The 22,545-nt window shown below is 40.1% G+C and overlaps 1 long non-coding RNA gene across 8 annotated transcripts in view; it reads right to left on the reverse strand.

Annotated features, from left to right (window-relative positions):
• LOC108387343 (uncharacterized) overlaps positions 1 to 22,545 on the reverse strand; it is a 280,040-nt gene that overhangs the window by 71,851 nt on the left and 185,644 nt on the right. For 7 of the 8 annotated variants that reach the window (XR_012129445.1, XR_012129447.1, XR_012129449.1 and 4 more), the window contains 2 exons: positions 20,277 to 20,407; positions 17,535 to 17,629 (listed from right to left, as the gene is read on the reverse strand). This is a non-coding gene — a long non-coding RNA (uncharacterized lncRNA). Of the gene's footprint in view, positions 1 to 286; positions 7,158 to 17,534; positions 17,630 to 20,276; positions 20,408 to 22,545 lie in introns of those variants that run through there. The other variant, XR_012129448.1, reaches the window with a different exon arrangement.

A 22,545-nucleotide genomic window follows, 5' to 3' on the forward strand; every position in this document is an offset into this window, starting at 1 on the left:
TTACTTCAAGTAACAAAACACCACTTTCACTGGCTCAAACTAGCCTTTTAAATTTTTTGTCCAATTACGAGCAGTCTGGAGGGAAGCAGTTATTTCCTGTGACTCAGGGGCTTGACCATGAGGGACCATATCTCTGCAGTGTTCCTGGCCCTTCTGTCATACTCTTGCTTCGAGGTGATAAGATTTGTCTGTGAGGGGTGTCTCGCCAATGGGTTTCAGCCCCAGGCAAGTTCACTATGGATTCAATGTGACCAAAGAAATGACAGTAGAACACTCTTGGGATGAAAGGGTTATACCCAACTTTATTTCCACAGTGGCAGGTCACAGGAACTTTCATTTTATCCACAGGGGAAAAGGGATATGAGGAAATGGATTGATGATGGTGGGGTTAGAGGCGGGTTGCCATGAATGACAAGGTCCCTTTGGGGAATGTTGAGTCTGAGACTTGATTGTGTGGTGACACACAGTACATGTGTCCTGCAGGCAATTAAAGATACAGAATTGGATCTGAGGACAGAAGTCAGAGTTAAGGAGGTTAGTTGAGGAGGTAAGAAGGCAGAAGGTGTCTAAATCAAGGGTTTAGGGGAGGAATTTCTCCTTAGAATTGAGAGAAATACTCCCTCAGTAAACAGGGAGTAGTTTGAAGTGGAAGTGAGTACAGAAGGAACAGTTGAAGTATATATAGTAGCGTCATTAAAGTGGGAGTTGAGGCCCTCTGGGAGGGGTATTGGGGCCATATGAAATGTTAGATCGGAAATAACCAGTGTGGGGACATAGAAGTACTGAAGAAAGCCTGCTGACTTGATAAAACTTGTGCTGACCCAAGGCTGTAGACTTCCAAAGCTTTGTTCAGGGCCTAAGACTAAAACGGCACTAGAGGACACAGAGGACACCGGGGTGCTGATGGCCATGAGATGAGGGCATCAGGGGTGCCTGTGATGGCCAGGTAGGAGAGGCTGACCAGAGGCCAGGCCAGGCAGGGAGGGCACTCAGGGCTCAACCTCTAGAATTAAGCCCCCTGGGGCCATGTCTCAGGCTCCTTGTCCTCCTAGACCCCCTAACCCTTGGGGTTCCCCTCCCTACAAAACCAGCTGCAGATGCCAGGGTATGAGTTTTCCAAAAGAAAATAGACAAGTGACAATAAGAATCGCAAGTATGCAGAAGTTAGCCTGGCTCTAGGTTCTAGCAAAATTCTTGAGTAAAAGAACTTTATCTCCAGATCCGGTATCACTTCTGAGGGTTTAACTCTAAGTCCTGCTGGACTGACATAGCCTCTCTTATTTCTATACTTTGTCTCTTATTCTTAAGTATTTAAGAGTGGGACTCTCCAAACCTTCCCTCCCTATAGGAGGGCTTTAATATAGAAGAAGGACATGCTGCTACCTCCTTTAAGAAGCTCCCTCATATCTAGATACAACCAGCAGAGGCATAAAGCAAAATTAGCCACCCTCTTGTCATAGGATGCTCATGCACTTTTGAGGGCTACTAGAGTCATCCCTGGTTCCCAGGGAGTAACTTGTACTCCTGAAGCACCACAGGAAGACGGGGGAGGGCAGGTGAACTGGGAGTGACTGAAGGAGTTGTTGTGAATAGATATCCAAGTCTGAGGAATGTAAGGAGGGTGTGAGTCGAGAACACCAATAATGCCAGGTGTGAAGCCACTCAAGTGGGAAGACAGTGCCATGATGGTTTCTCAACTGGTGAAATCAAATGATGGCTCTTCTGTCTTTTCACACCTTCACTTGAGAAAAGAACTTCTCCTTTAACCTTCTCTTTAGGAAAGAAAGATGGCTTCTCTAGTCACACAGAATTCTATGCTCTAAGTACTAGAAGGTCATCTACTGGTCATCTCCTCCCCATTGTCACCCAAAGCAGCAGGCACTTCCCAAAGCATGTGCCATGACAGCTGTCTGTTTGGCATCTCCTCAGACACACCTGAGGGAGGGATCTGATTACTTGGTGAAGCTGCTCATTACTTTCTGGACAGACCTGATTCTTAGACAACTGTCCCTACCAGGGGACTGTTTTTTGCTTCCCTGTAGCTCTCATTTATTTTCCCCAGTTCTTTAACTTCCCCTTCAGTGATGTGGTTTGGGATCCCTCACTATGCTGGTCCTCATCTGCTAGTGGTTGTGCAAGCATGAGGCACCCAGACCCGGACATAGCATTTAGGATGTAGGTTTGCCAGGATGAAAAACAGTGGGACAATTCTGTCCTCTCAACTGGATCCCGTGATACAACCACTATAGCCCAAGACTGGGCTGATAAGGCTGTTACCCCACCTCCTGGGATTTCAGTCTACCACTTAGCTCTGCTTTCTTCTTGTGGTTTTGCAACTATAGGTATAGATGAAACTTGTCTTGAATTCTTCTTCTCAGAAGTCTTGAGCTAAATTCCACACCTTTTTCTGAGCCTTGGAAAATTTCTCATTACCAAGTGACATGATCAATTCCCCAACTGAGGTATTCAGTTTAGTATAGCAATATTAATTGAGTCATTACCATGTGCCAGGAATTGTATTAGAAGTTAAGGTGTGGGGAGAGGATACAAATGAATTAGGCTATGATTTCTACTATAGGGCAGCTTGCTGGCTGGAAGGAAAAGACATCCACATAAATGCACCATTACAGTGTGATACAGAAATAACTGTAACATATAAACACAGTGGTGGTGGGAGTCTAGATGAGGTACTCTTGGTCCAAACTGGAAATTCAGGGGAGGGTTCTCAGAAAGAAAAATATCTTGAACATTAAGAATTAGAGGGTACTGGGAAGAATGTGGGAAGATAGAAAGGACAGAAAGGGTGAAGTCAAGGGCATAAGAAGCATGATGGTGATTCTGAGGAGCTACAGACCATTTGGCATATACTACAGCAGCAAGTACCAGACAAGGAGGGGCGAGGCCCCCAAAAACCTTTCTCTCTGCCTTGGACTTGACTCTGTAGCAATGCGGATGGAGCCTTTGAAATGTTTGAAGCAGATGGGAGAGTGATCAGATTTGCCTTTATCACTCTGTCCTCAGTAGAAAGAATGGATTTTAAGATGGCTAATTGGAAGCAGGCAAATAGGTTGGGAATACTTAGGAATCTAATGTATTAGTTCAAGCAAGAGATATCAAGGACATTAATGGAGACAGTGGAAGTAGAATGAAACATATCAAGCAATGTAATAGGTTCAATTGCTAGGCTTTGGTTGTGGAAAACTGTGAATGACAGGGAACAATAATAACAAAAAAACACCCAAAATCTGGATTGAATGGCTAGGAGGATGGTGATACAACTAGGGGAGAGTGGGGAGGAGACAGGGAACCATGAGTTCAGGTGGAACTTGAATTGCTTATTGAACATGCAATTACAATGTCTGGCAAATAACAGGATTTATGTATCTGTATATCACAGGAGAGATCAGACTGGGAGATGGGGGCCTCTGTTCCTTAGTGGGAGGTAAAATAATGAGAATAAATGAACAAGTAAAAGGAGAGTATGTAAAGAAACAGCCATGGGACCAGTATATGACTATGCGGTTCACCAATACTTAAGGCAGATTTTACAAACAAGTTCAGCATGTTTTCTTTGGTTGACATAGCCATATTTGATTTTGTTGCCAACATCTAAAAATTAGGACTTTTCCATCAGAATTTCCAGATTCTCTTAAAATCAGGAGCTCTGGACCCACTGGGCTTGCATTTTGACACAACAACATTTCCACCAAAACTGGGTTGGGACTTTTAAATGGTATAGATGCTCTCCAGTTCTTTACAGCCTCCACTAGTCCCCACTGTCTTTCTAATACCAAGGCTAATGTCAACTCCATTAATCATTACTATGGTGCTGCTGTTTCATATACTTATTTCATTTATTTATATTACTTCCTGGTCCTGGTAGGAAGTTGAGTTTTTATTTCCCAGCTTATAAGTTGAGTAAAGTAAAAGGATCCTGATGGAGAGATCAAGAAGCACAGTCAGAGACATAGAAAGAAACCAGGAGAGAAGTATCCTAGTTGCCAAATATTTCAAGAATGAAAAGTTCAATGGTGTCAAGTACTATAGAGAGGTCTAATAAGATAAGGATTGAGAAGTCTCTGTTGGGCTTGTCAACATGAAGAACACTAGAAATCTTTGCCAGAATCATCTTCAACAGAGGGATGGATGATGGATGTGAGATCTCAGGAATGTGAGGTGAGAAAGGAATGTGAGGAACAAATTAATTTTCCTCTTTCCGGAAACTTGAAGAGATCAGGGCAGTAGCCAGAGGCATTGGGAAGAAAAAAGGGCCAAAAGACAATGCTCTTTTCCAGAAGGAAGTCTTTGAGCATATTTATGGATTGTGTGCAGAGTTAGTAGGAAGAAATATTGATGATGTATGAGATGATAATGCACAGAAGAAGGGGCCAGGGATAAGAAGGAATGAGATCAAGAGTACAGGTGAAGGGGCTGGCTTTGAACTAAACAAACAAACAACAAAAAATAACTATCCCCAAGAATGGTAGGGAGAAAATTGTTTATGTCCAATCACTTTCCTGATAGAGAGAAGGTCATCTGCTAAATGTGTGAACTGTGGATGGCAAGTAAAGATCTCAAGGAGAATGGTGGAGGGTTGTCAGAGCTCCTGAGCGGGAGGGCAAGTAGAGTCTCACTGAGGACCACATAAAGGTTGTTGAATGGCCCCAGGGACCCAGGTGAGGAGGAGGTCGGAATCCTCATTCACTTCAGTCTGTGTGGTTGAGTGCTTTTATTCACTGAGGACCACATAAAGGTTGTTGAATGGCCCCAGGGACCCAGGTGAGGGGGAGATCAGAATTCTCATTCACTTCAGTCTGTGTGGTTGAGTGCTTTTATTCTAGCTGAGTGATTTACTCAGCTATGCGGTGTATTTACTATAGCATATGGCAAAACTATCTTTAGGGGTGGCAAATACTATAGCTAAAAATATGCACTGAGTGAAGAAGCATGTATCACTGTTGACAATGAACTTTTGGTATCATTTTTGTACGTTCCCCAAGTTTTAGCATGGGAAGACAATACGTGGTTCTAGAAGGCTGTCACCACAGTTGGCTTTTCTAGTTTTTAGTTGACTGAAAGTGCTCTATCTGGTCCTGGGTAAGTTGACTATGTTTCAGGGAAGTTCAGAGAATAAGGGAGAAGTATAGTCCAAAGCCTAGCCAAGGGGAAGGCTAAAATTTGAATAGAGAAAATGCTACAGAGAAGGAGTCAGAGAGAAGGTGGTAAGAATTAAGTGGGGGTAGGATAGGAGTCTGGGACAGAGAAAACAAAAGGAAGGCAAATAAGAATGGAGAGAAATAAGTTTGAAAGTATACAGAAGGAGAGGGAGAAACATTAGAAAAGTGAGGAATAAAGCAAAAAGGAAGAGGATAATCCCAACTCTGAAACCAAGGAGCAGGCCTGCAAATCAGACTCTTCCCTCTTTCTGCCTTGAGAGTTGAGTCTGGAACATCCCACCCTTGTAAACCTCTCTTTGTTGGTACCACAAACACTGGGAGGTACCCCATTCCCCACACCATCCACCCTGCTACTGGAAGTCCAGGCTTTTTTTAAAAAAAAGATCAATGTCAACTAAATCAACAAAGAAGCTACAAGAATGTAACTCCACTGAAATTTCTTCTCTTTTTAGTATTTAACCTCCATGTGAACATAATAAGTCGCCCCAAAGCCTCAAAACCAGGTCTACTTTGCAGACAAACAAAAGTTAAAACAAATAGAGAGGGTTAAAACTTTTTTTTAGCCATTGGCTGGTTATGTGACCACGGGTCTTCTGCTTAAGCCACCTCAGTCCCTGTGAACTAATAAATAAGGACCCATTCATCTCAGCAGCCTGCAAAATGACCTCCCCTGAGTGGGAGGACACAACGGCCTGGTCATGCCCATCTTCAGGGAGTGTTCAGACTAGTAGAGCGAGAGCATATGTGTGGTCACAGTTTTTCTGGTTATGCCAATGCCAGGGTATCCTTTAGCTGGGGGGGTGTTAGCTTCCCCTAAATATCCCTTAGGCATTACCCCAGTTTATTGCTGTTAGTTTGTTTTAAATAGTAGCTTTGTTGAGACCCACCCTAGGTTTTTATGTGGTGCTCTAGATTACCACCCCCTCAATCATCCAACTAAATTGTCTCCTTAATCACCTAGGTTCTAGAAATTCTGGAGTTCCCAACTATGTCGGGTGTGGTGGGGAGGGGGTCCCAGGTTTGATGATTCCAAAGACCAGCTAGTGATTCACTAGAAGAACTCACTGGACTCAGCAAATAATCGTACCCACTGAGTGATTATGGTGAAACGGTATCAAGCTAAGTTAGCAGAGGGAAAAGGCACATGGCATGAGCCCTGGGAGAAAACAGGTGCAAAACTTCAGGCACAGAAGAGTCGTCCGCCAGTGGGGACACACCGGATGTACTTTTTTCCGCCCATTATGAACTGTGACATCACATATGAAATATTGCCTACCAGGGAAGCTTATTAAATACACAGTGGCCAGGGCTTTTAGTGCGGGCTGGTCACGTAGACAGCCTGTGCCAAGCACATACCAAAATTCCAGGCTCCCCCAAGGAAAGAGGTGTTCAGACAGTTTAGGCACAGTGAGCCACACCCATTACTTCATTTTCTGTGCAGAGAACAGCTTACCATTCAAGATCCCAGATACTAGCCCAAGGCCAACCTTGCAAGCAGCGTTTGAAGTACAGTGGCCCCAGGCCTGCTATGCCAATTATGTTCTGCACACCAACATTAAGATATTTATTGGTTATAATAGACCAACTTTGCAATACTGCCTAGGAGAACTTTCACTAACTACAGTGATAATATATCATATAGATATGTATGTATTTGTTGCCCCCCTTGTTTATTTTCTGCCTTTCCTACTGGAATACAAGCTCAGGAGGATAAGGACTTAGTCATATCGACTGCAACATTAGCACCTCCCAGAGGGCCTCCCCCAGCAGAGGCATTCAGCAAATAAATACTGGCTAAAGGAGTGAAAGAGCAGATTCAGATGTGAACTTCCTTGGAACATTCGGGAGTACAACTCCTTCACCAGTGTCCATGACTCTCAGGTGGGGCAGGAGCCTGAGTGCTTTTCAAAGGCAGTATCGTCATAGAGATTCCTGGCCTGGTGCACTTCCACAGACAGTCTCTGGAGATCTCACCTGCAGCTGTACACAGAAGAAACCATAAGAATGTTCTGTATCTGCTCATTCCTTTCCCTTTCTCTTACATAAGATAAACATGGTGCCAGTGAGTTTTTCCTATGTTCCTCCCCACTCTCTGAAACATTTCTAATGTCCAGATTAAGTATTTCCTAAGGGGTAGAAAAAGCCATATTCCTTTTGAAAAACGACCATCTGTGCAGCCTTGGAGAAACCCTAAAGGACTCATGAATGGAAGGGGATCTCAGGACCAAAATCAGTTCTCACTTAATGTCTTCTCTAGCTATTGCTCTGGCAGCTGAATAGGGTCAGGTTTTCATCTTATGTAATATGATGGGACAATTCAAATTCCAACGAGTGTAGTAAATTTCCCTCGAGCTACATAGGACAGAGCTAAGCGGTTACGTAAACACATATGGAAACTTAGAAATTTTAAAGAGAGACTAAATGCTCTGAAGGACATTTCACCCCCAGGGGAAATTAACAGCTGGGTCACCAAGCAGAACTCTCCTCCAAGTCGCAGGTGGATCGGGTACGGTTTTATGATTGCCCTATGGGGGGAGGAAATGACTTTAGGTACACATTTTTTCGTGACTCACTCTAAGGAGAAAATAAGCAACACCTTTTATCTCAGGATATACCAAGAGAAAGAAAAAGTAATATAGCCATAAATGACCACAGGGCCTAGTATTCGGGGTCAGAACAGTGTATCAGCTGGGGATCCAGCAGGAAACAGCCTACTCCAAAGGCCTGCCTGAAAGATTTAGTGAAGAGACTAGTTAAAGGGCCGCAGACAGGTCAGGTCCCTCAGTCCTTCCGGACTGCACGCAGCTGTTTCCATACCAGGCTTTGGCCTTGCTGGTCCTCGGCACATCTCGGCTACAGCCTGGGACCCAGCCACTGAGGTCTGTTTCAGTCTCTGGGGGTTTAAAGAAAAGTCCTTCTTTAATCATGCTTCCCAGAGAAGTATTCATCTCTCACTTCAGATTTTGGGTTCCACAAAACTAACCAAATCGAAGCTTCAGGGTCCTCTCACTTTCACAGACATCTTTCAAGGTCCTTAAAGGGACCCTAAAAACGAGTTTAGACAGTCACATTTTTGGAAAATTTGTAAATGTAAGATATGTTTACCTTAATTAAAATTACTGTGCCTTTCCATTCAGACTTTCCTACAGTCATGTGTCCCTTCTTGTCACGTGACACTGAGTATCTGTGGCATTTTTTGGATCTGGCTAATGGTAAGTTGAGTTGGGATTACACTTAATTTGTGTTCAGTGGGATATTTTTGGGTGGTTTACAGTCATCCCAGTTTAGGAATCGTTTCCAGGAGTGCTCCTTCTGTCCATTATGCTGATTCATCATGAAACAAAGCTTCAGGGCCAGAGGTCAGTCATATCATGATCTGAAAATCACCTATAGCACCTCTACTGGATATGTGGTTGTGGAGGAGAAACAAGATTTGAAGGTAACAGAGCCAGAAGCTAGTCTCTAGAAAATTCTTCCAATCATCAGACATGTAAAACTGTAAGGGGAAGAGTAAATTCTCATGGAAGCCGAGGCAAAATGGAAGTTCTCTCTTGGCAAGAATATACTGTGTATTTCAGCACATCCAATTGTAACAGCATTGTTTGCTTTCTCCCTTCTTGGATGGGAATTGTGTGAAACAGAATAGTAGAATTCTGTATCAGCAGGGCATAAGCCAGTATCAGCACTGTGCATATGCAAGTTGCTATAAATTCTATATATTTTAATGTATTTTGTAAGCCACATACGTAGAGAATTACATGTAAATATATTCTAAAATAATGTAATAATAGCTAATATTTACTGAGCATGTACTACATATCTGGCACTGTGCTAAGCACTTTATAGATAATCCATCTAGTCTTTACAACGTCTTTTGGAGTAGGTTATCACTGTTAACCTCTTTCTGGCTTGTATTTTCAAAGCCTAAACCCCTTATGGAGACCAAAATTTGAAGTGAGAGACGAGTACTTTTCTGGGAAGCATGATTAAAGAAGGGCTTTTCTCGGAGTAAACCCCCAGGGACTGGAACAGATCTCAGTGGCTGGGCCCCACGCTATAGCCAGGTTGTGTCAAGGATCAGCAAGGCCAAAACCTGGTATGGAAACAGCTGCATGCAGTCATGCAGTCCCAAAGGGAACACTTGGGCTGGGACAGTGGGCACTTCAGCAGAATTTAGTAGAACATCTACCAGGATGGAGGCTTCAATGATGATTGAATTTATTTATACAAATTAAAGGAATTTTTTTTTCAGACTTCTGAGTCTGAGGACTAAGATTTATATGCTATGTAAGTTTAACCCTATGAAAACTGAATCAAAGGAATTATACACCTTACCTTCTTCACCTCCTTCAAAATCTGGGTTAACTGACAGAACATTGACATTGACTTTGGAGACAGGATTAACTGGCTTCAAATCCCTGTCCTGACTTTTATTAGCAAAGTGACCTGGAAAAATTTATAGAATCTCCCTGAGCCTCAGTTTCCTCAACTGTAAAATGGGCATCATTGTGGGAATTAACCTCAAACAGACATTTAAACCTCCTAGACTGTTACTACATGATAGGCACTTAAATATTGGTTCCCTTTTTAGATGAAAATAAAATCTAAACACATTTTTCTGCAGGGAAATGTTGCAGAAGCACAAATTACACAGTCCCGTTCCAACATCACCTAGATAATGTGTTTTATGAAGAAACTCAACTGTAATTTCAAAAATGTGTTGAACTCGCCCAGTGTTTTTGCCCTGCTTTCTAAAACTGGAAGCCAGGGAGGCAACGTGTACCCATCTGTGCACCCACACCCTTCTGAATAGGAAATGCATAGGAAAACCTTCTTAGTCTGTTTATCCAGGCCTCCTTGGCTTTGAGGCAGACAGATCTGCTTCAATTAGAACCTAATCCTGCTCACTTCATACTTGCAAAGCTCTCACTAAAACTGGTAAGAAAGAAAAACAATAGTCCATTTAATTAAATTATGCTAAAGCCTGAATTCAATCTGCCGGTGTACTAAGAAGTAAGATTTTGAATATTGATTACTGTTCCCTGCATAAAAACTCTATTACCTGCTCCCCACTCTCTCCCCAATAAAGAGTGATGCTTGCCCCTATCCTCATTCATGCAGTTTTTATTAAAAACAAATTTTAAAATAGTTCCAATTCTAGACAAAAAAAGAATTATATTGTTTCTCCCTATCTCTTCTTTCGACTCTCTGTTTTTGGCTTCTAGGGCTTTCTCTCTGTCCTCACCCCAACCTTCCCATCCTAGGCAGGCTACCCCCTGCTGACCACTGTGACTTTCTATTCCTTGGGCAGAACTCTGGGCTACTAGAGTCTCTTTCTTCTCTGCCTGCTTTCTATCTTCTGCTAACTATCCCTAGGGAAGAGCTTGTCTTTCCCTGGGACTTTACTCTGAGCTACACTAGCCACCTCCTATTTTTGCCTGCCCAGAAGTTATGCAAAGGGTTGTGTATGCAAAGCTGAGTTAATGGATGCCCTGCTTCTGGTCTACTGGATGATTTGGTGGCCTATATAAAATCTGCACTCCAAGCCAGTTCTCAATGAAGGTGCTTCATAACCTCTGGCTCCATACTGCTCAGTACGTAAGGGTAGGGGATTGCCCCTTGCACTAATTGGCTAAGGAGGAAGAACTGGATAGACAAATTAGATTCAGGGTTAGAGATCAGGGCAGTTACTTGCAAATCTGATGTATGTTAAATAATCCAGGGAGCTTTTAAATAATACTGAAGGGAAACAAAAGCAAAAATAAACAAGTGGGACTACATCAAATTAAGAAGTTTCTGCATAGCAAAGGAAACCTTTAACCAAACAAAAAGCAACCTACCATATGGAAGAATATATTTGCAAGTGATATATCTAATAAGGGGCTAATACCCAAAATATGTAAAGAACTCATACAACTCGAAATGAAAAAACAAAATAATCCAATTAGAAAATGGAAAGAGGACCCGAACAGACACTTCTCCAAAGAAGACATACAGATGGCCAAAGACACATGAAAAGATACTCCACATCACCAATCATCAGGGAAATGGAAATCAAAATCACAATGAAGTACACAGATAAAAACCAACACATACATGGTTGATTAATATACAATAAAGGAGCCATGAATATACAATGGAGAAAAGACAGTCTCTTCAAGAAACTGATGTTGGGAAAACCAGACAGCTACACGCAAGAGAAGGAAACTGGATTATTGCCTAACTCCATACACAAAAGTAAACTTGAATTGGATTAGTGACCTAAATGTAAGCCATGAAATTATAAAACTCCTAGGAAAAAACAGGCAAAAATCTCTTAAACATAAGCATGAGCAATTTTTTCCTGGACACATTTCCTTGGCCAAGGAAAATAAAATAAAAAATGAACAAGTGGGATTACATCAAACTAAAAAGCTTCTGTACAGCAAAGGTCACCATCAGCAGAACAGAAAGGCAACCTACAGTATGGGAGAATATATTCATAAATAATTTATCTGATAAGGGTTAACATCCAAAATATATAAAGAACTCATATGAATCAACACCAAAATAACCCCAAATAACCCAATTAAAAAATGGACAGAGTACCTAAATGGACATTAGAAGAAATTCAGATGGCCAACAGGCACATGAAAAGATGCTCCACATCGCTAATTATCAGGGAAATGCAAATTAAAAGCACAATGAGATATCACCTCACACCAGTTAGGAAGGCCAGCATCAAAAAGACTAATAACAACAAATGCCAGTGAGGATGTGGAGAAAGGGGAACCGTCCTAACCTGTTGGTGGGAATGTCAATTGGTGCAGCCGTTGTGGAAAGCAATATGAAAGTTTCTCAAAAAACTAAAAATAGAAATACAGTACATCCCAGTAATTCCATTTCTAGAACTTTAACCAAAGAAAACAAATCCCTGATTCAAAAAGATAAATGCACCCCTGTCTTTATCACCACATTATTTACAACAGTAAGATATGGAAGCAACCTATGTATCCATCAAGAGATGAATGGATAAAGAAGATGTGATACTTATACATAATGTAATATTATTTAGCCAGAAAAAAAGAAAGAAATCCTGCCATTTGCAACAACATGGATGGATCTAAAGGGTATTATGCTCAATGAAGTAAGTCAGGTGGAGAAAGACAAATACCATATGATTTCACTTATTTGTGACATATAAAAACAAAGCAAAACAGAATAAGATAGCAGTAGACTCATAGACACTGGGGAGGCTCATGGGGCAGGGGTTGGGGTAGGAGAGAGCGAGGGGGATAAAAGGGCACAAAAATTCTCAATCATAATATAAGTTGGTCACTGGGATGGTAGTACAGCATAGGGAATATAGCCAATGATTCTGTAACATCTTCCTATGTTGACAGATGATAATCCCACTAGTGGAGGTGAGGATTTAATAATATGGGTAACTGTAACCACTGTTGTGTACCTGAAACCAATAAAAGATTGTGTATTAACTATACTTCAATTAAAAAATCCCACAGTGAATTATCACCTCTCACCAGTCAAAATGGCTATTATTCATAAGACAAGAATTAACAAGGCCTGGAGAGGATGTGGAGAAAAGGGAACCCTCCTATACTGCTGGTGGGAGTGTAAATCAGTCTAGACAATGTGGAAAACAATATGGGGGGTTCCTCAAATAACTAAAAACACAAATAACCCTACCACACAGCAATTCCACTTCTAGGAATTTACCCAGAGAAAACAAAATTACTAATTCCAAAGGATTGTGCACACCTATGATTAGTGCAGCATTATTTACAATAGCCAAGATATGGAAGCAACCTAAGCATACATCAATAGATGAATGAATAAAGAATATGTGGTAAATATACACAATGGAATATAACTCAGCTATAAAAACAAGGAAATCTTGCCATTTGTAACAACATAGATAGACCTAGAGGGTATCATACTAAGTGAAAATACACCAGGCAGTGAAATACAAACGCCATATGATTTCACTTTTGTGTGGAATCTAAAAAAAACCAACCAAACAAAAAAGAAATAGACTCACAAATACAGAGAACAGGCTATTGGTTACCATAGGGAGGGGGTAGGGGATGGTTGAAATAGGTGAAGGGGATAGAGGTACAAACTGCAAATTGTAAGTTAGTCATAGAAATAAAAGTACAACATAGAGAATATAACCATTAATATTGTAATATCTTCATATGGAATGGGGTAACTATACTTACCATGGCAAACATTGTAATGTATATAATTACAGAGTCACTATGTTGTGAACCAACATAATATTGTGTATCAACTTTATTCCAATAAAAAAATTAAAAAAGAAGAAAAGAATGTCTGTTGTTTAATAGAATGTTCAATAAATATCAATTGGATCAAATTAATCAATCAATTAATTAATTAATAAAATTTAAGTCCTAGCCCCACTCTACCTGAGTCAATTGATCTGATATGGGACTTAGGATAGTTTTTTTTTAATTATGGTAAAAAATACATAACACAACATACCATCATAGCTAATTTTTAAGTTTACATTTCAGTAGTGTTAAGTATATTTACACTGTTGTGTAACAGATCCTCAGAATGTATTTGTCTTGGCAGACTGAAACTTTGTACCCATTAAACAACAATTCCCCTTTTTTCTGTCCCCTGAGACCCTGGTAAACTACATACTACCTTTTTGTCTCTATGAAGTCAACAACTTTAGATATATCATGTAAGTGAAATCATACAGTATTTGCCTTTTTGTTACTGTCTTATTTCATTTAGCATAATGTCCTCAAGATTCATCCATTTTGTCATATATGACAGGATTTCCTCCCTTTTAAAGGCAATATTCCATTGTATGTATATACCACGTTTTGTTTATGCATTTATCTGTAATGGACATCTGGGTTGTTCTATTTCTTGGCTATTGTGAATAACACTGCTATGAACATGAGTGTGCAAATATCTCTTCAAGATCCTGCTTTGGATTCTTTTGGATATACACCCAGAAGTACAATTGCTGGATCATATGATAGTTCTATTTATTTTTTTAGGAACCTCTATACTGTTTTCCAATATGGCTGCATCATTGTACATTCCCATCAGTAGTGTACAGGGTTCTAATTTCTCCACAACCTTGCCAATACTTGCTATTTTCCAGATCTTTAAAAAATAACAGCCATCCTAATGGGTGGGAGGAATGATGATGATATCTCAATGTGGTTTTGATTTTAATCTCTCTGATGATTAGTGATGCTAAGCATCTTTTCATATACCCACTGGCCATTTGTATATCATCTTTGGAGAAATACCTATTCAAGTCCTTTTGCCATTTTAAACATGTTATTTGATATTTCTTTTTGTTGTTGTTGAGTTGTAGGAGTTCTTTATATATTCTGGATATTAATCCTTATCAGATATATGAGTTGCAAATATTTTTTACCATCCCATAAGTTACTTTTTCACTCTGTTGATTATGTCCTTTGATGCACAAAAATTTTAAGTTCGTTGTATTCCTATTTGTTTCTTTTTGCTTTTGATGTCATATCCAAGAAATTAATGCCAAACCCAATGTCATGAAAGTCTTGCCCTATGTTTTCTTTTAGGAGTTTTATAGTTTTGGCTCTTACATTTACTTAGACCTTTAATCCATTTTGAGTTGATTTTTGTATATGATATAAGATAAGGGGCCGACTTCATTTTTTCACATACAGATATCCAATTTTCACAACAACATTTGTTGAAGAGCTTTCCTTTTTCCATTGAGTGATCTTGGTACCCTTGTCACATCATTTGACCAGAAATCAAGGGTTTATTTCTGAGCTCTCTATTCTTCCCCACTGGCCTATATATCTGCCTTTATGCCAGTTTCACACTGTTTGAATTACTACAGCTTTTTAATATATTTGGAAAATCAGGAAGTATGAGTCCTCCAACTTCATTCTTCTTCAAAACAGTTTTGGTTATTTGAGGTCCCTTTAGATTCCATATAAACTTTTGGATGAATTTTCCTATTTTAGAAAAAAAATTCCAGTGGGATTTTGATAGAAATTATATTAAATATGTAGATTATTTTGAATGCTATGGGCATCTTAATAATATCAACTCTTTCAACCCATGAACGCAGGATGTCTTTCCATTTATTTGTGGTCCATGAAAGCTGGCATTTTGCCTGGCCACAGTAATTTCTTGAGCATGAGCACACTGTCCCTTCAGAGCCAATGAGATGCAAGGAGAATTTTCTTGGGATTTCTGAAGCAAGAGCAAGCTCCATTCCCATGTGCCTTAAACTTGAGCGTACATAGAGACTGAGGCTATTTTCATCATCAAGTCATGAAGCCTGAGATGGATGTCAGCACAAAAAAAGGCTAAGATTAGAGATGGAATGATACTGAGCCTGGATGATTTCCTTTGAGCTTTGAAGCCATCACTACTCCCAATCTTAACAATTGCCTTTATGCCTAAACCAGTTTTTGGTTGGCATTTCTGTCAGTTGCAACGAAGGTCTTTGCCAGAAGTGATGGGTTTCAGGACTGCAGCTGTTCTTACAAGGTTGGTAAACTGGGCCAACATTCTGAATTGCAGACTGGCTTTAACCAGGGATTAGGATCTGGTCAAGGACAGCATCGTTCAGGTTGCTGAAATTGCTCAGGCCTGCTGATCTGGGTTTGGCTGCTTGGCCACACACTTTTGAACCAGTTGTCTAGTTTTCTAAGTCAGCAGATACCCGCAGGTGACTGACTTTTCTCTTCCTCCCCCTCCGTCCCTTAGGCTCCCTGCTCCAATTCTCTTCCTCCCATCAACACTGCTCTCAGGGAAAGAGTTAGTTAATTCATTCACTCTAAAGTTTACATGACTCACTTGTTCCTACTTGTTAGAACATCTACATTTCAAAAGGGAGCAAAGTATTTCAGTAACAAACAAAATTTCTAGTGATGGAATTTTTTCAGACACATGAGAGTAGTCACTTCAAAACAATTTTCAGTTGCCTTGGTTCACTGTACTGTTTTTGAAGCCAAACTCATTGCAGAAAAATGAATTTGTCTATGCCTCTACAGCTCTGTATTGATCATGTAACACAATGATACAGTGCTTTATTAGTCATCACAGAACATAGCAATTCACAGCAGGCCTTCTAGCTTAGCCTTTTCCTATAGAGAAAAGTACCAAGTGCCCTTGGTAACATCAAAGAAACATCATCACCATCATCAATATTTACTGAAGACTTATTTGGTATTCCATATGCTAGGCATTGTTCTAAGAACTGTACATACATTATCTGATTTAATCCTCACTGATACTCCTTGAGGTAACTACATTATGAATCTCATATTACAGCCAAGGCAATTAAGGTGAAGAGAAGTCAGGCAACTCCAAAGTGGCGTGGTTACTAAACAGAAGAAAAACTATGGAGCAAAAATCTATTAGAGTCACCAGTGTGGAACTGGCCTCCAGGGCTCCTCCTAAGCCCCCAGGAATCATAGCATAGCTAATGAAATCAAGAACTAAAAAATTATTATTTTAGAACTGCAGAACTTGGAAGCGGCAATGTGCCATTAAAATGAAAGAAAAATGAGATCCAGCTGGACTATCAGAAGTAAAACTGGACCACATACTTCCCAGTCTGTGGACTTTGCATTCATTCATTCATTTCATTTACCAATTCATTCATTTATTTAGCATAAAAATTCCATAGAAGATGTTCATTTACTGCATATGGAAAATGTTGGGGATGCCAAAATTTAAAATTTAAACATATAGCAAAGTAAATAAATAAGCCCTTGCTCTCAAAGACACAGTAGTTTGGGGGAAAAGGTCTTAAATCATTGCCAAAAAGTGTGATAATGCCTTGATTAGCCACTTAGAGAGCAAGAAGCAAACTCTGCCTGGAGGTACCAGGAAGACTTGACAGGCGAGAAAGAGCAGAAACCTTCAACAGAAGCCAAACTAGGAAAGGGTCATTAGGGAGAGGCTACTGCTGACAAGCGAGAAGACAGACAAGGTGTGAGAAGGCAGGTGGAAGTGTCTGGAGAACTGCAGGAGCCTGGTTGCAGGCAGTGAGGCCAGGAAGATGGGCAGACCAGGGGCATGAGGATTTCTTATTGCCAGGATAAGGAATAATTCTTTTGGGAGTTGTCATAGGTGTTCTTGATCAGACTTGCAATTAAAAAACCAAAAATTTAGAAGTCGGTGGGGAAGGGGTGGGAGCTGGTAGGCGGGCTGGGTGGTGGATTTTAAGCATCAATCTGGTCGGATTTGCTCTTGGGGCAGGGGTGGGGGGTGCCTCTGAGGAGCTGAGAGGAAAATGGATGGCATTGCAGGGCATGGGGTTCAGAGGCCACTGCATTAGTCAGACAAGAGCACATGAGCACTCACCTTAGGCAGGGCTGTAGAGATGGGGAGCAGGGGTGCATGGGGGAGATAATCAGGAAGCACACACACAGGGCTTGGTCACTGATCAGGAATGGGGACTGAAAGAGAAAAAAGGCATGTCTGCGTCCCTGGTTTCTGAGCTGGGAAACAGAGTTCATGGTAAAGCCTCCTGCTTCTTATCTGTGATACACACATGTTGTAAACAACTCAATAATGTGGATGTGGAAGAAGTAACAAATGAAAGCTCCCTTCTTCTCTTCCTCTGTCACCCCTAATGCCGTTTCCCAAGGCAAAGTCGCTGTTAATATTTTGGTGTGTTCCTTCGGGTGTTTTTCTATACCCATGCTGAAGGCAGTTAATTTTTAAACACAAAGAGCACTTCTGCTACAAAGACATCTTGCCAAATCATTGAAGTTTCTGGAGAGGATGTTTGTAGTTAACCATGCCTATCACGGTGGTGGGCAAAGTTTCAGGAAGGGGGACCTTTTCAGTGCTGAGACTTCTTCCAGGACCCGCATCTCTGGAGTTCATTGAGGGCTGTGTCATAGACTCATCCCTTGGTACAGGACACTCATTTATAGAACCAAAAATGTGCTGCACATGCCCAAGGATAATACACTAGAAACGGAATTGATAAACCTTCTTTATTTACAGTTCTCTTGTAATATAGCTATGTTCATCTCTAAAGTTAAATAGATTCTCTTTGGTATTCAATGCCTTGGAAATGCCAACAGGATTGTTTGTATGTACTTTCAATTGGAGAATGAGCTATGGAAATTTTTCTTTCTCCTGTGACCTGGATAATATTACTTTGACAAATTAAAAATTAGGCAAATGTCATAAGGATTTAAAGAGATGACTCTGATGGCATATGCAACTGCACTTGAATGGGCTAACACACACACTACACAGAATATAAAAAAGTCACTCAGATTTTTAATGGAAAAACAAAGTTGGCCTCTTTTATGGAGCTCAGATAAATCATACTGCACACACTAAGTTGTGCATATTCCCACAGGAAGTTTACTGGTTGGGAGCTGCTATTAATGACTAAAATGGAATAAAATAGCCCATTTAAGAACTCTAAATCTTTCTAAAATTACATTTCAGAGAAAACATGTATTAAAAGATATATTGGAATGGTAACTAAGCATACAAAGATTTATTAAGTGAGAAAAATTTAAGTCTAAATGTGTTAAAAATTGAAGCCTATGATTAATATTTTTAAGTTGACATAAAAACACAAACTAATATGCAACAAGTGTTAATTTTTTGGTCAACCGGTTTTCTTAAAACGTGCTTATTTTAACTGTTTCCAGGAAGGCATTCTCTTCAGTTCAGAAAGTAATTGCAATACAAACAATAATTATTAACTAAAGAATACTTAACACTTATTGAGGATTTATTATGTGCCAGGCATTATTTTGAGGTATTTAAATTATAATCCATTTCATCCTCCTAATCCATTATTATTCCCCATCTTAAACATAGGACCATCCTGACTCCTAATGTTGGGTAGTATGGCTTCAAAGGCTGCTTAACCAGGGTGCTGCTGTGGAGTGACAAAGCATTCAATAGTTTCAAAAACATTTGTGCAAGGAACCCCTGTCCAAATCAGAGAGCTGGAGCTGCTTTATGGCTGAGAGTAAATCACTCAGGTTGGTTACAGCATAAAGTGGCCCTTCAGCTTTTGGTCCCACCTCTGGCATACAGAGACTCCAAGCTCAGAAACACGACCCTTTTGCATCCTGGGGCAGTGGTTGTTGCTGAGACAAGGTAGCCAACATGGATGAAAAGGAGAACTGCTTCCAGATTCTGAATCAAGGGCAAAGTGTGTATGTCCTAGGAAGCTGCAGTGGGTGGCTGTGGATACGTACATGGATAAAGGCATGTGCATCGTCAGTGAGATCCACTCTGTTGAGTTACTAACAGCTGAATTTGCTGCTGTCAAAACAATCAGATGGACCAAATAATCCGAACAATCATATGTATGTTCCTACTAGAATGCTCATCCCAAAGATATTTTATTAAGAAAAAGAGCCAGTCATGTTATATTATCATGTGTTTAGAAAGCAGATGGTGAAGGGAAGATGTATTTAGATCTATGCTGAGACGATCGGAGGATATAACAGAAAAGTCACACAAGAAATTACCTTAGAGGAGGGAGCCTGGGATAGTGAAGATCAGGGACAGGAGAAGACTTGGTTTTCACTGTTTACCTTTTTATAATGTTTAAATTTTGTAAGCCATGTGTATGCATTACTATTTCAGGTAGATAGATGACAGCTAGATGGAAAGATAGAGAAAATGGAAAGGGGAGGGAAGGGAAGAGAGGGGAGGGAAGGGAAAGGAAGAAAGGGAAAAACAGGGGAGAGAGAGGTAGGGAGGAAGAGAGAAAGGAAAGAAAGAAACAAGAGAAAGAGAGGTAAAGGAAGGAAGGAAGAGAAGAAGGAAGGAAGGAAGGAAGGAAGGAAGGAAGGAAGGAAGGAGGGAGGGAGGGAGGAAAAATAATAACTAGAAGAAAATCCATTTGAAAGGCAGTGGACTAGAGCTACTGCTTTGCCTGGGCACTGTGTTCCAGAACCTGGCCCTCAGCATTACAAATGCATAAACTTGATTTTGCTAGGGCTCTGAGAATGGGGATAGTCTCCTAATTAGGGTTACAGAAGACTGAAACATAAATCAGTAGACCAGTTTCCTCATTTAAAGCAAAAACTAGAACTTCCAAAGGAACCAGCCACTCACCTGCACTGGAGAGCCTCTTCCTCTCGCCAGAGAAGTCCACATACAAACCAAATTACAACTGGGAGCAGACAACTGGGATCAGAGCAGTGGGGTTAGGTGAGTCTTCCTAGCCTCAACAAACCAGGATTTCCCTGTATCAGAAAAACAATACATCAGGTGTAACGAATGAAAGCTCCCTCTTCCAGAAGCTGGAGGTACACTAACTTTTTTCTCTCTGATAATCTCTTTCAAATTTTCTTTGCTGATTCTTCTGATTGGCACATTTTCTCTTTAGACATGTTAATACCATTTATTCTGCAGAGACTTTAAACAGACTATTATAGCCAGACTGCTTGCTCTTCCCACTTCTACTTTGGAGAAACAGTTTGCTGTTAGGGTTGAATTCGCATACACATATACCCATTTATCTTGGCAGTTAATAGTATTAAGCATCCACCCTGTGTCAGAAGATATTTGTTCCCTGCCCTAGAGACACAATAGGGAGTAAGAAAAGTTCCCTGTCATTACAGAATTCACAGTCTAGTGGGAGAAACAACAGTCAAACTGACCAAAACAGATAAATTGTATAATACAATTTTAGGTAACAATATGAAGAAAATGAAACAGCAATGGGATCAAGAGTGGCTAGTCAGGGCATGCAATTATTTGAGTAGGGTGGTTCAGAAAGAGCCCTTGAAAAGTTAATATCTGAGCTGAGATCTGCATAGACAGAAGGGGCCAGCTATTGGAAGGTGACGGTCTTGGGACATGGCAGAGTATTGGAGTATCTACTGCTTTACACCTGTTATTCTCTCAGCAGAATCACAGAATTAAAATAGAATGTTTCATGGACATGATTCAACCCAAAACATTTTCAAAAACAAAATGGGAAATTTCAGGTGGGTGGGGGTTTATTAAATGCTTCTCCATCCGCAAAGATCCTACAATGATTTTTAAGGATTATTTTCTCCTTGGCTACTTTCCTCACCCCACTGAAAACCACTTCTCTTCCCCATGACAGGTTCCCGATTTGCACCTGTTTCCTTATAGGCAGAGGAAAGATTGAGAACCATGAACCATACCAGGTCTACTCATGTCAAATAGGAAAAAAAAAAAAGCCAAAGAAGAAAGTTACTTGCCCATGGTCACAGGTAAGGTAGTGTCAGGGCCTATATAATCAAACCCAGGTCTCCTGGCTATGCCACTTCTTTCAAAACACACTGGATGTTTATAGAAGAACAAATTTTGAAAAAAGTATTTCTTGAATTATAATTATTTTGGAAGCAATGGTCCCCATGTGTAAGAATATATATGACAACTGTTAAACAAAATATTGCATTGGCTAGAATATCCTGCTTTTCTACTCTGAAAAAGAGGTTAATTCATGTTCGACTTCTTGCATGAGAAAATATCTGAAGAGCTATATCTGAGTGGTGGCATTCCAAGACATTTTAATTGTTTTCCTTTTTATAAGGTACAATCACATATAGTAGAATTATTCCTTTTTAGGTGTAAAGTTCTAGAAATTTTGACAAATTTGTCAAGTATGTAACCCTGCCTTTATCATCATCCCACAAAATTCCCTCCTGCCCCTTAATAGTCAACACCTTCCCCCACTTCCAGCCCCTGACAATACTGATAGGATTTTCATCCCAATCATTTTGCCTTTTCTACATATTATACTTATGAAATCAAACTATTGAGTCTGTCCTCTTTCATTTGGCATAAAACATTTGAGATTTGGTGCATATGTAAGTAGTTTTTTCCTTTTCACTCCTGAGTAGTATACCATCATATAGATATATATAGTTTATATATAGACATATCCATTTACAGTTGGATATTTGGGTAGTTTCCATTTGGGGACAATTATGAATAAAACTACTCTAAACATTTATGTATAAGTTTGTATGTGGCCATATACTTTCATTTCTCTTCAGTAAATATCTGGAGTAGGATTATGGGTCATATTATTAATAAATTTAACTTTTTAAGGAACAACTACATGTTCCCAAAGTGGCTGTGTCATTTTTCAATCCTACCATCATACATAAAACTTCCAGTTGCTCTGCATTCTTGACAGGACTTGGTACTGTCAGTTCCTTTTTTAAAATTGTAGTCATTTTAATAAGTGGGTTGTGATATTCCATTGTGGTTTTGAGTAAAGATATCACATTTTCATGAACATGTTTGCCACCCATATCTCTTTGATGAAGTGTCTATTAAAATATTTTGTCCACTTTTTAGAATTGGGGTGTTTGTTTCTTACTATTGAGTTTTGCGAGTTTTT

The sequence above is a fragment of the Manis javanica genome, chromosome 3 (assembly GCF_040802235.1).
Source record: "Manis javanica isolate MJ-LG chromosome 3, MJ_LKY, whole genome shotgun sequence".
NCBI classification, from domain to species: Eukaryota; Metazoa; Chordata; class Mammalia; order Pholidota; family Manidae; genus Manis; species Manis javanica.